Source organism: Myxine glutinosa, chromosome 1 (genome assembly GCF_964187855.1).
Source record: "Myxine glutinosa chromosome 1, kmMyxGlut1.1, whole genome shotgun sequence".
NCBI lineage: Eukaryota > Metazoa > Chordata > Myxini > Myxiniformes > Myxinidae > Myxine > Myxine glutinosa.
In genome coordinates, this window is record NC_136261.1 from 163,244,202 (window position 1) to 163,258,141 (window position 13,940).

Consider the following 13,940-nt stretch of genomic DNA (forward strand, 5'->3'; position numbering starts at 1 on the left):
CACCAATTGTGGGAGCTATGCTCGCACGATAAAACCGGACAAAATGGACAACGCCAGGAATGAAGTTTCACTGAGCTATTTATTTCCAGCTCACTCGAAAGAACTCAAAAGCACTGAATCAGCCGATCGAACGGGCGGCAATTTATAAGTCAAGTTCAACACACAAAAGCTGCGCCTCTCAGGCGGGGCGTGGTATGCAAATAGGTAAGCCACGCCTCTCAACGGGGCATGGTATGCAAGTCAAGTGTTCGCCCGGGAAAGGCAAGTCTGGACACGTCCGGGCGAGTCCGGACAAGTAACCGCTCGCCGGTTGCGTCATCGGCCGGTGCAAGGTGATTGTGTATGCTTCCGGTAACCGCTACAATATAATGATTATATAATAATGATTCTAATATATAATATGTAATAATGATTATATAATAATGATTATATAATATATAATACATAATAATAATAATAATTATAATATATAATATATAGTAATGATTATATAATATATAATGTATAATATATAATACGATATAATAATGATTATATTATATAATATATAATATATAATAATGATTATATAATAATTGATTATATAATAATTGATTCTCCAATAATTGAATAATTGATTCTCCAATAATCTCCAATAATTATTTCTCCAATAATAATTAATCCAACAATTTCTCCAATAATCCAAGATTGGCTTTGATTGCTGTCGCTGGCAATATTACTTATTTGAATCATATCTCTGGTACATTTTAGTGACTGATTGCTGTAAATATTTCTAAACCTCGAAAGTTTTGCTTTGGCCGGATATCCTCGTCTGAAATTGCCATTGCCTTAAATCCGTTCCTTAAATTTCTCCAATAATTGAGAATGCTTTAATATTCTTATTGTGTCACCACTCTGTACGCTCTCCTGTGAAGTTGCTTTTGTTGAGAAGAGCAGCTGATGAAATGAACAAAGATGAGCCACCATATTCATTCAGAGCAACTCTCGCACTTATTCCCCCTTATTTGCTCCCACGTTCGAGTCCCAACACAGTGACTCGATTTCTTATTTGATCCGCTGCTCTCCAAAGGAAAATAGATGGGGAGAAAATAAATGGAAAAAATCTGAGTTGGACCATAAAATGTATTGTCGCACTCGAAAAAAAAAAATTCCGCCATGACTTGGTCCCATACATCTTGACAAATCTTTGTCAAAGGATGCTTTCTATGGTCGATCTCCTTTTAATAATCCAAAACCTTTATTTTTTATGGAAGTCGAAAAAATATCTCAAACGAGATTTCGTATTAAATTGCAACTACAAGAAAGGTTTTAAAATAAATAATTCAACATTGTCAGATTATTGGTAGGTGTATATGTTGTGTCTATTGATCAACACTGTCCTGTGTTAATGACGTCAAACGAGTGAAACATTCCCCATGATATGAAACATTCCCCAGTCTTCACAGAGGGGAATCACGGATTGCAAATCAAGTGTTATTCGAGGCGTTATTCAATAGCAGATGTTATATCTACATGCTGGAAGAAGAGAGAAGAAGAAGAAGCGGGAAGCTTCACCTGTCGGTCCCACGTTCAGCCTTCGATCGTGCAGGAAAGTAACTCAAACGAACCGGATTTTATGTACAAAAATAAACACGTTTATTTTACGGAACCCGAGAACAAGAACGCGACGGTAAATAAATGCAATTCTAAAATGGAGCACTCCCACACCAGACATCTAAAACAAACAAGGGAATATATATCAAAAATAAAGGCTGTGCGTGTGTGCGTGGGCTTAGCTCAATCGGATGGTGTGTCAGGGATCGTCAGGCTGGTAGTTTGCAGTCCGGACGTGGCTCCGGTGTTGGCCGGAGGAAGGCCGCCCGGTCGTTGGCTTGAACCAGGCCTCGATGCGCCCTGTTCACTGGACCTCGATAAGGCCTCCCGCGCAAAGCAAGCAAGCAAGCGAGCGAGCGTGTAACCCGCTTCCTCTGCCGTGCAATGCCCTCACGGATTTGGCACGGAACTGTGATGCACCAAACATTCGGGTCAGAAGGGAGAGAGGGTCGAGGGTGAAGGAAGGTGTGAGGGCAAGAGGTCGGAGCAGAGGAATCATGAGGGCAGGAGCGAATGAGGTCCAGGCACCAAGGGATCCAAAAACGAGAGGGAGGTCCAAACGAGAAGCGATCCAAAAACGAGAAGGGAAAATGCCGGCCAGCGAGTGCTTTTATCGCTCGTCTCGTGACGTCACCGGCACTCCACACCAATGGCCGCATCACTTCTCTCTCATGCCGTCGGTCCGTCGACAATCAGTATGTTGCTTCTTGCTACCTTCCTTCCACCAATCCGAGGGAAGCTTCTTGCCCCCCCCCCCCAGCCAATCACCAGTCCTTCCTTACTTTAGCCTTTGGTTGGTCGACTCCTGCCCAATTGCGAGTCCTTCTGGGCGTGGCTCCCAGCCTGCCTGTGCAATGAGTGTTGCTGTGCCAGTTCATGATGTAGCTGGCTGCGGCCCCATCGGCAATGCCCCGAACTGGCTTCCGCTGAATTTTTTATTGTGGGGGGGGGGGGGGGGGGGGAGGATTTAATTAGTGTGTGTGCTAATGGGCCTTCCCTTGTATCTATGGTGTAGTGCCATATGGGACAAAGGATAAATCACAGGTCTCACGAACAGGGGAGTTAGCATAATCCCTACTCTAGTTAGCACAAGGATCACCGTTGCATGATCACAAAGATACACTTAATCCGATATCCGGGCTGGACAGGTCCCTGCTGATGTGCATCGAGATGGTTCTTCTTCTTCACGACAGTCGGAGTATGCTCCCTACACAGATATACCTGATCTATACATCGCTCGATCCCAAAATTCATAACAATCTGCGTTAATAATTAACACTGTCCTGCGTTAATGACGTCAAACGTGTGAAACATTCCACATGATGTGACACACATTGTTATGCTTGCTTATCTCTATACATACCTCTTGTGATCTCTTAATTATTACTCACATTGATTCAACACATACACATACATGACGGGATTCCTCCCTGGAACTCAAGAAGAGGCACCTTTGAAGCAGCAAGTGTGGTTTAATAATCGAGCAAACACAATTTTGGAGCACGTCCTGAAATCGCAAAGCCTTGTCACACAAGGGAGTGCAAATCCGAGCCGCACTGAAAATACTCTGAAACATGATTCCTTATATAATCAAACAGTCTAAGAAAGTCTCCGCTGAAGTAGTGACCTCAGACAAGAGAGGGCTGAGTTTGAAGGCACAGATGTGTGTGAAAGTAAGATATTTCTGAAGCTCTTTTTCCAAACAAGCTGGGCTTACAAGGCCCGGCGATGCGTTCTCATAAACAAGAAACCTTGTGTTACATTTGGCAGTAAAACATATTGAGCCAGGCACATACAAATCAAAGGAAACATATTAACTCATACTCTGCTCGAGGTTAACTGAAAGCAAAACAAGATTTAAATGGCAACTATTCCCATAATTTTCTCCCCTTGGAAGATGTTGAAAAACGTCTCCAAGGCTGGATCTGACCGAGCCGTGGGACAACATGTTTTGCATTGAATCTAGCTTTTTTGAAGCAAGCAAAAGAAAGACAATTATATATATATTTCTCAGGTGCCCTGGGTCACGTGGCTGGGCCATCCATTCCCCCTCCTCCTGCCCGACATACATGCACACATACATACATACATACATACATACATACATACATACATGCATACATACATACATACATGCATACATACATACATACACACATATACACAGATACACACATACATGTGCATCGCATCGGCATGTGCATCGGCTTCCGGTCCGGTATGAAGAGGACGCAGGCGTCACATGCTCGCCGCTTCTTCGACCGGGCCACTGTCAATTGCTTGCTTTTTTTGGTGGTCGTGCGGATTTTTTGGCCATTGAGTCTGCCCTCTGCATAGCCCCGGCTCTGCTCCGTGCTTCGCCTGCCCGGCTCCTTCGCCTGCTCACTGTTTCCTCGGGCGCACTCTCGTGGGTTGTGACCATCGCAGCGGTTTGGTGGTGGTTTCCCGCCGTGATCTTGATTTGTAGCGGCGGCGGTCGATTGCCGCTGCATTTGCTGCTTTGCCGTGATCAACCTTGGCCTCGTGATCGTCTCTTTGCTCCTGCCTGCCCTCTGCTTGGTCCCGGCTCTGCTCCTGGCTTCACCTACCTGGCTCCTTCGTTTCCTCGGGCCCGCTCCCGTGGGTTGGGACCATTGTTTAACCTCCTCAACCTTGGCCCCGTCTCGTCTCTCCGCTCCTGCCTGGCATGGCTCTGCGGTACTCCGCCGCAAGGCTCCTTCTGCTCAATACCCGCTCCACCCCATCATGCATCTCTGCCATCAAATCAAATGGACTCCTCCGACGACCCAGGTACATTCCGTGGCTCCGGTCGTAAGTTTGTATATTTGCAATCAGGTCACTCCATCCCCATCCTCTGGTCGGCTCAGCGCACTCTCACTCTTCGTCCCAGCGCACCTGGTCACAGCAACGCACACAATCGCACCTCCTGCCTATGAACCCTGGCTAAATCACCTGAATTCATCCCTGCTGTTCAAAACAACATCAAGCTCACCCTGTTCAACGCCCGGTCCCTCAACAACAAATGCCTCATCCTGAACGAATACATCCTGGATAACAAACTGGACTTTCTCTGTCTCACCGAAACCTGGCAACAACCTCTGGACTACTACACACTCAACCTCACCACACCCAATGGATATTCCTACGTCAATAAACCACGCTCGGGGGGCCGAGGTGGTGGATTTGCCGTTATCCACCGTCAAGACATCAGGACCAGCCTCATCCACATCGCCTCATCCTCATCATTTGAACACCTGGCTTTTAAACTCTCTGGTCGCACGCAGTCAGTCATGGCTGTCGTCTACCGCCCTCCCAAACCACACCCATCATTCCTGTCTGACTTCTCCTACTTTCTGGCCCAGCTATGTTCCCTCTCCCCCTCAATCCTCCTCCTTGGTGATTTCAATATCCACATGGACTCCACTGATTCCACAATAACCACTGACTTCACTGATTTACTCACCTGCTTTAACCTCACTCAACATGTCAACTTTCCTACCCATATCCGTTGTCACATTTTGGACCTTGTCTGATCTCTCTGGCTCCGACCTCACCCTCTCTGACCACTTAGCTATCACAATGACCATCAACATCCCCACCCCAACACCAAGACATTATCGCACTATCAACTTCCGTAAGCTAAATGCTCTTTCACCTACCTCATTCTCATCCACCCTCTCTGAAAAAATGTCCACTTCTCCCTTCGTTGACCTCCACACCCCTTCCGACCTCACTGACTACTACAACCACACTCTCTCCTCCTGCCTTGACCAGCTTGCGCCTGTAAAAACCAAAACAGTTTCTTTCATCCATTCTGCTCCCTGGTTTACCCCTGAACTCCGCCTGATGAAAACTCGTGCTCACCAACTTGAAAGACTCCGCAATAAAACAGGTCTCACAGTTCACTCCCAAGCCTACAATGACCACCTACAACACTACAAAGATGCCCTCTCCCGCGCCCGCTCCGCCTACTACTCTCAAATTATCCACTCTGGCTCCGGAAACCCAAAAGCACTCTTCTCGACAATAAACAAACTCCTCCGCCCCCTGAACACCACCACCCAGTCATTCACAGTAGACAACTGCATCTCCTTCCTCTCTTTCTTCCAACGCAAAATTGACAACATCTACAACAGCTTGACCACCGCCGCACCCGCTCCCCCTCCAACCACCTGCCCCCCCTTGTCCTGCCATCCCCTGTCTCGGTTCTCCCCAATCTCCCCTACTGACCTCTCTGAACTCCTCATAGGAATGAAAACTGCCACCTGCACTCTTGACCCCATCCCCTCCAGCTTTGTCAAGGCCTCCCTCCCTGCTCTCTCTCCACTTATTATTGCAACAATAAACTCCTCCCTGTCTACAGGCATCGTCCCAACGTCCCTCAAAATTGCTGCTGTTACCCCCATTCTAAAAAAACCTGGTCTAAACCCTGACACCCAAAATAACTTCAGACACATCTCCAACCTACCCTTTCTGTCAAAAGTTTTGGAACGCGCTGTAGCCACTCAACTCAAACATCACCTCTCTGCCAATAACCTGTATTAAACATTCCAATCCGGATTCCGCTCCAACCACAGTACTGAATCTGCTCTCCTCAAAATCACCAACGACCTTCTCCTCTCCTCTGACGCTGGCAACCTCAACATTCTCGTCCTCCTCGACCTCATCGCTGCCTTTGACACCATCGATCACACCATCCTCCTCACCCGCCTTGAATCCACCTTTAACGTTACCGGCACTGCCCTCTCTTGGATTAAATCATACCTCTCTGACAGACGCCAGTTCATCTCCATCAATAACTGCAAATCCCCCACTGCTCCCCTCCCCCAAGGTGTCCCCCAAGGTTCAGTTCTTGGCCCCCTCCTCTTCATCCTTTACCTGTCCCCCCTCGGTCACTTAATCCGCCGTCATGGTCTCCAATTCCACTGCTTCGCCGATGACATCCAGCTTTTCATCTCCACCAAGTCCGTCTCCACCGACACCCACTCTATCCTGACAAACTGCATCACTGAAATAAAATCCTGGCTTCAAATCAACTTCCTCAAGCTTAACTGTGATAAATCTGAAAAAATCATCATTGGCCCAAAAACGCTCACAAATTCCACCCGTAACTTTGCCCTCAACATCGACGGTATCCCAGTATCCACCTCCCCTCACATCCGGAATCTTGGCGTCATCTTTGACCAAACCCTCTCCTTCGACAAATACACTAAACAGATCACAAAGTCAGCCTTCTTTCACCTGAAAAACATTGCCCGTCTCCGCTCATCCCTCTCCTCCACGGCTGCAGAAACCCTCATCCATGCCTTCATCACCTCCCGTCTGGACTACTGCAATAGCCTCCTCTATGGTTCACCCTCAAGAATCACCAATAAACTCCAATACATTCAGAACTCCGCTGCCCGTCTACTCACCCATTCCCGGACCCGTGACCACATCACCCCCGTCCTTTACAGGCTTCACTGGCTCCCCATCTCCCAGAGAATCCAGTACAAAATCCTCCTCTTGACATACAAAGCCCTCCATAACCTGGCCCCATCCTACATGGCTGACCTCCTCTCCAGACACACTCCCACCCGCAACCTCCGCTCTGCTGGTACCAACCTCCTGACCCCCCCCATCCGGACCAAATTCAGATCCTGGGGGGACAGGGCCTTCTCCATCGCTGCTCCCACCCTCTGGAACTCACTACCTCACACCATCAGAGGCTCCTCCTCACTCACCACATTCAAAACATCACTAAAGACCCACCTGTTCAACACTGCATTCAACATTCAACCCACAGCATTTAACCCCTGACTATCACTTCTCCTTCTCCCTCCTTTTGCTTTAAATATTTCCCTATTGATTCTTGTCTTTTTGCAATTGTTGTTTTCATGTATTGTTATGCATTATGTTTTGCACTCTGTCAAAGCGCCTTTGGGCTTCTTGAAAAGCGCTATACAAAATAAATGAAATATTATTATTATTATTACATACACTCATACAAACACACATACACACATACATAAACACAATCACACACACATACACACATACATAGATACACACATATACACAGATACACACATACATACATACACACATACATAAACACAATCACACACACGTACATACATACACACATATACACAGATACACACACACATACACACAATCACACACACACATACATACATACATACATACACACATATACACAGATACACACATACACATACTCATACATACATACATACATAAACACAATCACACACACATACATACATACATACATACATACATACACACATACGCTCATGCATACACACATACACACATACATAAACACAATCACACACACATACATACATACACACATACACATACATAAACACAATCACACACACATACATACATACACACATACATACATACATAAACGCCATCACACACACATACATACATGCACACATACACATACATAAACACAATCACACACACACAATCACACACACATAATACATACACACATATACACAGACACACACATACATACACTCATACATACACACATACATAAACACAATCACACACACACATGCATACATACACACATACACACATACATAAACACAATCACACACACATACATACATACACACCATACATGTACATACGTAAACACATACATACACATATATAAATGCATACACACATACATACACACATATACACATATTCACAGATACACACATACATACACTCATACATACACTCATACATACACACATACACACATACATAAACACAATCACACACACATACATACATACATACACACCATACACATACATACGTAAACACATACATACACATACGTAAATGCATACATCAATATATACACACATACACATACACACACACACACACACACACACACACACACACACACACATATATACACACACATATACACATACATGTACACATATATATACATACATACATACATACATACATATATGTACATACATACATATACATACATACATACATACATGTACATACATGTACATACATGTACATACATATACATACATGTACATACATGTACATACATATACATACATGTACATACATGTACATACATATACATACATACATACATATGTGAAGAATCAGCTCTTCGTTTGCAAAAGAAGTCCACAAATAGCCTGAAAAATGACGCAGTTTATTAAAAACCAACTTATACAGATCCGGAGGAGGCCAAGACATCTATAGCAAGAGCCAGTCTCATGCCACGTCAAGCCTTCCTGAAAACGCATTGATTCTCATTCACTTATATACGAATACGATTTATCAGAAAATCTCCGAGAGAACGAAGCGACTGGCGAGAGTCCCTCCCACCGTTATCATTCGGGGGAGTCAGCCTTTCCTTATCATTTGGACCAATTGTTTCTCTGGGCTCCGAGAAAACAGAACTGTAACTCACAAAGAGAAGAGTGTATGCTTAGCCAAACAAACCCATATATTTTATGGGTTTGTGTACATGAGTAATCCAAAGCATGTTTATACAGAGTCATGCGTTGCTGAGATTAAAACAAAATATATATGGTTAACGATCATGTCATTCTACTAGCATTACGCAAAAACAAGCGCATGTGGGCGTGGTTTTACGACCAGCCTCGAAAAAAGCACACGTATACAATTTGTTCAGCATGACCTCATTTTAAGCCTTTCCTCATCCAAAACTAAAACGAAGCAAAAACCCTTTATTTACTTTATGAAATAGCATTTTTAGACATCATATAAATCATAACACATTAGCACCCAACGTCTATAACTGAACTTTAGGCAATAACAAATCTACTACTTGACATTCCTTCCTCTTGTCTCGTCGAGACAAAGTATCTTAAGAGACAACGTGCCACATCGGGCTTTATTGAAAAATAATTGCGTAATGCGGGTATTGAAAAAAATAATTGTAATGCGGGTATCTCCCAAGCGCATATCGTGCGCCCAAAGCGCCTCGCCCGTGCATTTGGCGAACGTGTCGTGTGGTGCGTGCTCGGAGCCTGAGGGCTCAAAACATGAAAGTTCATTAACGTTTCGGATCCACAACGAAGACGTCTGGTCCAGATGAGGTTCTGCTCCGCCAGAGGGTGCATCACTTCCCCTGCGGAACTGGCTCCCCCCACCCTTTGCAGACGCAGTCCTTGCAGATCTTCGAAGTTAATCAACGGTCATGCCCATGAGGTCCCTCACGTGTTGCTGTTCTGGGGAATACAAAATGTCATCAGTATCTTGTGTCTCAATTTCCTGGTCAGGGTACAGAGCGTAAAAATCCGAATCCGAATCACTTGAAGCAAAGAGATCCGCAACATGTGGATCAAAGAGATCCGAAACATTTGGATCAAAGAGATCCGGAACATTTGAAGAAAAGAGAGGGACTTCCTTTATGTCAAAGTCTCCCATGGGCGCCTGGTCGGCTTGCGGGTCTAGGATATCCACGTCGGGTCCCTCGACCGCCAGACCCAGCGTCGCAATCAGATCCATAGTTGGGTTTAAAGGGGGCGTGCAGCTGTCAGCTTGTAATACATAAGCAGCGTTAGCCAGTACACGCAAGGGGTTTATAGCACAAGTATCACAGTCATCACATACACCGTTACAGGCAGCAGCCAGTTCCCACATGGGATCCACACAAGTATCACAGTTGCCACAAAATTCAATGCAATTTTCTGGAGCGCCGGTCGCAACTGCCTTGTTGAAGGACCCGTTCAGGTCGACGGCCTCAGTGGTCAGAGCCATAGTCGTTGTCGGCGGCTTTTTCACTTTCCATCCTGTAAAATACTTTCTCATACAGAGGAGGACTAGAGATTTCATTAGTGCCCCCCAAATTACTACCCCGATTATCACAGCCAGTGCGGTCAATAACCACTTCACTATGGTGCCCGTCCATCCCTGGAACCAGTCAGTGAGCCAGCTAAATGTATAAGAATTTTCGCGCGCGATCCGATCGATCCAATAGTATGTCATGAGCCGTAGCGGTGTCGTTTGCCACCTTTTCTAGGGCCAAAGCCAATTTATCTATCCGGAAACTATCCATGACTGTGCCCGCTCCTGGGAAGAAGAAACCAAACACCTTTTCCCATAGACTCCCGTGTAGTTTAGTGGTTCCATCTTCGTTCATGACTGACCTCTTATAACGCCTGTCCAAGGACTTTGGGTCTAGCTCATCCAGTATCTCAACGTCAGGAAGAACTGAACCCAGATAACATGTGCCCCCCCAATTATTTGGTAAATAGGGGTAAGCCTTGTCGCCGCATATAAACATTGTCCCATGGGGTGGGACCAGGTGGGTGGATAAGCACTGGAGTCCCTTTACCACCCCATTAATCCTACTAACCCCCCTAGAGAATGTTATAGCCGTTATGTTGTGGTTGCGTTTATCTTGCAGTACTATTCGTAATGTAATCCCCGAGCTCCCTTGTCCCAGCTTCCCGGGGAGAGTGTAGGCGCATTCTGATTCTCCCATACGCAAGTGGCCGGAACCCTGGAGGCAGACCCTCCCTTTCTGTGGTTTGACCCAGACGGGGGCAGGCCTCTCGGCCACATGGGCAATCATTGACGGGCGATAATTAAATTGTCGATTGCAACTCTTGCCGTTGTCAACCCCTTCTCTTTCCAGCGTGGTGACTAAACATGGGGAATCGATAGGTTGTGAGCAGAGGTCATTGAGGGACAGAGGTAGCACTATCATGTGTATTCCTGTGGTGCCTGCTTGGGGAAAGCGCATGCACGACCAGCAGTGTGTCCTATTTTGAATTGTTGCCACTTCCCTGGCCACTTTCCAATATGTGTTTTCACCCTTCTTTGGGGCCTTATTCTGGGGTTGTGGCGTGAGTATGTATTCGATGCATGGTATGTAGTTCTTTTCGCCACCGGCCGCGCCAGGGGTCCAGACGCTGCACCGGACCTGCATAGTCATGCCTTTCTCTAGGCGCGTGCGTGTTTGTAGCTTCAAATCAGGGGTTCCCCATTGGTATCCTGGTTGGGCCAAGGTCTTAATGCTAGCTTGCCCGTCTTCCCGGAACTCTCGTTGCTTTTGTAGTACCATGCCAACGCGTCCAGGCCCTGCCGACAGTGCTAGCCAATTTATGTTCACCCAATTTGTGTGCAGGGCTTTCTGTTCGAAACATGGTAGTGATACTCTTTGTCCCCATGTTACGGTGAGGTGTCGGGTTTCGTTTTCGCATCTATTGGAATCGGAGTTTCCCCTAGCTGCTGTCGCTATCAATAGTATTGTACCTATGATTAGGCCCATCCTTACTGTGGTTGCTGTGGTGTAGTGTCTGGTGCTTGTATGGCCAACTTACAGTGCGTGGCGTGGATCCATGAAGTCTTGCCCTCGCAAAAGACTGCCGTTGGTGTAGTCAGCAACACCTGGACTGGTCCCTTCCACCTTGGTTCCAAGGCGTTCTTGCAGGTGAAGTGCTCCACGAACACCTGGTCTTTTTCCTCTGGTGGAACACCTGGTCCACAAGTCTCCTGGGAGCGCCTGGTCTACAGGTCTCCAATTTCCTAATCCACTTTTTTCAAGTGGATCCAATTTTATCCAATATTCAATTTTTTTTTTAAATTCAATCCCATTTAATCCAGTCCAATTCAAATTAAATTCAATCCTTCTCTCAGCATCCCATTACCTGTTTCCAACATCAATAGAAATAAAATTATAAAATTAATAAAAAATCAATCATCTCAACTCTCAAATCGAATCAAAAAATAAAAATAAACGAAAATTACTTCAGCGAGAGTTTCAACTAGAATTAACACAAACAAACCACCATTAACCTCCATTAACACAAACAAACCACCATTAACCTCCATTAACCTCCCCCTATTATTTATTTATTTTCACGAATAAACAAATAATAGAAATAACCTGGTTTACTTCCAATTTCAATTCTGGTCAGTTCTGGTGTCTGGTCACACACAATGTTTTCCTCACCCACTGTGATTCGCTCACAATAGATTCTCACTGTTATGTCTGAAATTAAGCTACCCTACTGGGTATTCGTGAAGGGGGTCCATCTTTCCCAACCCCTTCCTTCACACCAGCCACTTCACGTTGTCCACCATACTCACTGAATTGTCATCAATTCTGAAATTCGTCTCATGAAAACACATCCCAGAGTCTAGTGTAACAGCCAGACAAACACATAGACACGCTGAAGACCCCAGGGTACCCATCAAACTAGCTTGTCCCCAGATCAACAACACAGCGAAACATGTAATTTTACTAAAATAATCACTTACTCATAACTAGCTGGATAACTAGCATAACTAGCTCAACACCTGGAACTCATAACTAATACTCATACCACTAATTACTCATAATAACTCATAATTACTTCTGTAATTACTCATACCAATACTTACTTAAAATAATGTAATATCCCAATCTTCACCCCTTATGCAAATCGAAGCACCCCGGACAACCCACAACCAATATCAACCACTGTAGCCGCCTTCCCCTCCAGGCAGCCACACACAGCCACATACATCTCCATCCACGTCACACAAGACAACAGCCAACGAGTGTGTCCACCACACAGAAACCTTTGGCAATGCAACAACCGAACACCCAGACAACCAACAACAAAACCCAATCCATCTCCATGGCTCATCAAGCAGTTCCAACTTAATCCAGCTTCACATACCGATTTCCCCAAAACTCGTGAAACTTCACCCCCGTTCTGGAAAAACCCTGGACTAAACCCTGACACCCTAAATAACTTCAGACCCATCTCCAATCTACCCTTTCTGTCAAAAGTTTTGGAACGTGCTGTGGCCACTCAACTCAAACATCACCACTCTGCCAATAACCTGTATGAAACATCCCAATCCGGATTCTGCTCCAGCCACAGTACTGAAACTGCTCTCCTCAAAATCACCAGCGACCTTCTCTCTCCTCTGACGCCGGCAACCTCAACATTTTCATCCTCCTCACCTCGACGCCTCCTTTGACATCATCAATCACACCATCCTCCTCACCCTGTTTAGACCAGCTTGTGCCTATTAAACCCAAATCAGTTCACTCCCAAGCCCACAAGGACCACCTACTACTCTCAAATTATCCACTCTGGCTCCGGAATCCCAAAAGCACTCTTCTCTACAATAAACAAACTAAATAAACAAACTTTACAACGTGAACAAACTCCTCAGTGCCCTGGATACCGCCACCTGTCATTCAGAGTAGACAACAGCATCTCCTTTCTGGCTTTCAGCATCTCCTTTCTCCTTTCTGGCATCCAAATGAAATTCTGGCTTCAAATCAACTTCCTCGAACTTAACTATGATAAATC